Source organism: Piliocolobus tephrosceles, chromosome 14, assembly GCF_002776525.5.
Source record: "Piliocolobus tephrosceles isolate RC106 chromosome 14, ASM277652v3, whole genome shotgun sequence".
Lineage (NCBI taxonomy): Eukaryota > Metazoa > Chordata > Mammalia > Primates > Cercopithecidae > Piliocolobus > Piliocolobus tephrosceles.
In genome coordinates this window covers 9,771,729-9,775,447 of record NC_045447.1, presented here as the reverse complement: position 1 = coordinate 9,775,447, position 3,719 = coordinate 9,771,729, and the positions used below count along the sequence as shown (strand labels likewise).

Below are 3,719 nucleotides of genomic sequence, written 5' to 3'. Positions count from 1 at the left end.
TACAGGCTTGAGCCACTGCGCCCAGCCTCTTTCTTTATTTTTTTTGAGACAGAGTCTCACTTTGTCCCCCAGGCTGGAGTGCAGTGGCGCCATCTCAGCTGGCAGCAAGCTCCACCTCCCAGGTTCACGCCATTCTCCTGCCTCAGCCTCCTGAGTAGCTGGGACTACAGGTGCCCACCAACACGCCAGGCTAATTTTTTTGTGTTTTTAGTAGAGACAGGGTTTCACCGAGTTAGCCAGGATGGTCTCGATCTCCTGACCTCGTGATCCGCCCGTCTCGGCCTCCCAAAGTGCTGGGATTACAGGCTTGAGCCACCGCGCCCGGCCCCCAATTCATTCTTAATGATCCAGATTAAAGCTCTCTGATTTCTGCCAGTGGATTATTTATTTATTTATCTATCCCGGAAAATATGGTTGTTTTTTTTTTAATTCTAGTAACTACAAATAGGAAATCAGAGAGGGAGCCCCAGGCTGGGACAAACAATGGCCGCCCCCTCCTTGACATTACAGTGGAACAACGTGGCCCTTACATCCTTTATGGTCAATTCAGGCCCCACTCCTTCCTCTTCTTCTGCTGCAGTGTAGGGACCTCAAACCCCTCCTGCTTTGTTTCCTGTACCCCAAACGGGACTGTCGGATCTAGTGCAGGGACTAGGGAAGGAGAGGAAGGAAGAAAAGTGGGTGTGAGTGAACTCCATGGAGTGACAAAGACACAGGCTGGCTGGGGACATTTTTGAGGCCAAGCACCCCCGCAGATGGCCGTACCTGCTGCTGCCAGGACAGTGGTGGAGTAGGGTGTGCTAGAATGAGATGGGGCTTGGGCTCCTTTTAACCTGGAAGTAGATGTATTTGTTCCATTTTCTGTAGTCCAATAAAGTTTTGTTCATATCTATTACGGTATTTTTTTTTTCCTGAGACAGGGTCTCACTCTGTTGCCCAAGCTAGAATGCAGTGGCACCATCATGGCACACTGCAGCCTCAACATCCAGTGCTCAAGCGATCTCCCAGCTCAGCCTCCCTAGTAGCTGGGACTACAGGTACACGCCACCATGCCCAGTTAATTTTTTGTGTTTTTTGTAGAGACTGAGTTTCGCCATGTGGCCAAGGCTGTCTTGAACTCCTGGGCTCAAGCCATTCATCTGCCTCGGCCTTTCAAAAACCTGGAATTACAAGTGTTAGCTACTGCACCCAGCCTTTTTTTCTTTTTTTTTTTTTGAGTTTTGCTTTTCTTGCCCAGGCTGGAGTGCAACGGTGTGGTCTTGGCTCACTGCAACCTCCACCTCCCCAGTACAAGTGATTCCCCTGCCTCAGCCTCCTGAATAGCTGGCATTATAGGTGCCCATCACCACGCCTGGCTAATTGTTTCTTGTATTTTTAGTAGAAACAGGGTTTCACCGTGTTGGCCAGGTTTGTCTTGAACTCCTGACCTCAGGTGATCAGACTTCCAAAGTTCTGGGATTACAGGCATGAGCCACCAGGCCCAGCCTGTTTAGCATATTCTTCCCCTGACCATCACAATGCCTCCTCCCCAAGCCCTTGATGTCTCCGTTCAAAAGCCAACTCATTAGGGAAGTATTACCTTATTTTGTGTATTTTACTCAAAGCACTGATTACAATCACTGTTGCCTCACATATATTAGACACTCTATAAGTATTATTTAAAAGAATGAAGGCCGGGTGCGGTGGCTCAAGCCTGTAATCCCAGCACTTTGGGAGGCTGAGACGGGCGGATCCCGATGTCAGGAGATCGAGACCATCCTGGCTAACCCGGTGAAACCCCATCTCTACTAAAAATACAAAAAACTAGCCGGGCGAGGTGGCGGGCGCCTGTAGTCCCAGCTACTCGGGAGGCTGAGGCAGGAGAATGGCGTAAACCCGGGAGGCGGAGCTTGCAGTGAGCTGAGATCCGGCCACTGCACTCCAGCCTGGGCGACAGAGCGAAACTCCGTCTCAAAAAAAAAAAAAAAAAAAAAGAATGAATATGGTTCTGTGTAGGCAATTGTTTAAATATGTCAATTCCAGTATTTCATTTTTCTTTTTTTTAGACAGTCTTGCTCTGTCGCCCATGCTGAGGTGAAATGTTGCGATCCTGGTTCACTTCAACCTCCACCTCGTGGGTTCAAGCAATTCTCCAGTCTCAGCCTCCCAAATAGCTCGCTTTACAGGCGCCTGCCACCATGCCCAACTAATTTTTGTATTATTAGCAGAGACGGGGTTTTACCATGTTAGCCAGGCTGGTCATGAACTCCTGACCTCAGGTGATCCACCCACCTCAGCCTCCCAATGTGCTGGGATTACAAGCGTGAGCCACCGCACCCCATCAGTATTTCATTTTTCAACATTATACATGCAGCAGCAATTCTGTTGAAAAAACATTAGCCAGGTGAGGTGGCTCACACCTGTAATCCCAGCACTTTGGAAGGCCAAGGGTGGAGGATCACTTGAGCTCAGGAGTTCGAGACCAGCCTGGGCAACATAGCAAGATCCCATCTTTTTTAACAAAAATTAAAATTAAAACAAGAAAAATATAACACATAAACAGTTATTTGAATAAAATTATAACTGTGAAATTCTTTTTTTTTTTTTCATTTTCTACTTTTTTTTGGAGATAGAATCTCTCTCTGTCACCCAGTCTGGAGTGCGTTGGCGCGATCTGGCTTCACTGCAACCTCTGCCTCCCGGGTTTAAACAATTATCCTGCCTCAGCCTCCTGAGTAGCTGGGATTACAGGCGCCCGCCACCATGACCAGCTAATTTTTGAATTTTTAGTAGAGATGGGATTTTACCATGTTGGTCAGGCTGGTCTCAAACTCCTGACTGCCCTCCTCGGCTTCCCAAAGAGCTGGGAATACAGGCATGAGCCACCATGCCGGCCCGGCCAAATCTGTGAATTTCTTTTTTTTTTTTTTTTGAGGCGGAGTCTCGCTCTGTCGCCCGGACTGAAGCGCAGTGGCCGGATCTCAGCTCACTGCAAGCTCCGCCTCCCGGGTTCACGCCATTCTCCTGCCTCAGCCTCCTGAATAGCTGGGACTACAGGCGCCCACCACCTCACCCGGCTAGTTTTTTTTGTATTTTTAGTAGAGGCGGGGTTTCACCGTGTTAGCCAGGATGGTCTCGATCTCCTGACCTCGTGATCCGCCCGTCTCGGCCTCCCAAAGTGCTGGGATTACAGGCTTGAGCCACCGCGCCCGGCCAAATCTGTGAATTTCAAAGTTACTCAGCTAGAGATGGGTCATGTTAGTCCCACTGTTATATTTACCATGACCTTAAACTAGGGCTTTCTCTTAAAAAGTACGTAAAATGTATTGAATAAAACAAATGTATTGGGGCCAGGAGCAGTGGTTCCCGCCTGTAATCCCAGTACATTAGGAGGCTGAGGCAGGTGGATCACCAGAGGTCAGGAGTTCAAGACCAGCCTGACCAATATGGTGAAACCCTGTCTCTACTAAAAATACAAACATTTGGGAGGCCGAGATGGGCGGATCACGAAGTCAGGAGATCGAGACCATCCTGGCTAACATGGTGAAACCCCGTCTCTACTAAAAAATACAAAAAACTAGCCAGGCGAGGTGGCGGGCGCCTGTAGTCCCAGCTACTCGGGAGGCTGAGGCAGGAGAATGGCGTAAACCCGGGAGGCAGAGCTTGCAGTGAGCTGAGATCCGGCCACTGCACTCCAGCCTGGGCAACAGAGCAAGACTCTGTCTCAAAAAAAAAAAAAA

At 49.0% G+C, this 3,719-nt stretch overlaps 1 long non-coding RNA gene across 1 annotated transcript; it reads right to left on the bottom strand.

Moving 5' to 3' along the window:
* Positions 1-363: 363 nt before the first annotated feature.
* Positions 364-991, bottom strand: LOC113225307. The gene is made up of 2 exons (XR_003309968.1): positions 766-991; positions 364-651 (listed from the first exon to the last, which is right to left on the bottom strand). It is a non-coding gene; the product is annotated as an uncharacterized LOC113225307 (long non-coding RNA).
* Positions 992-3,719: the final 2,728 nt, after the last annotated feature.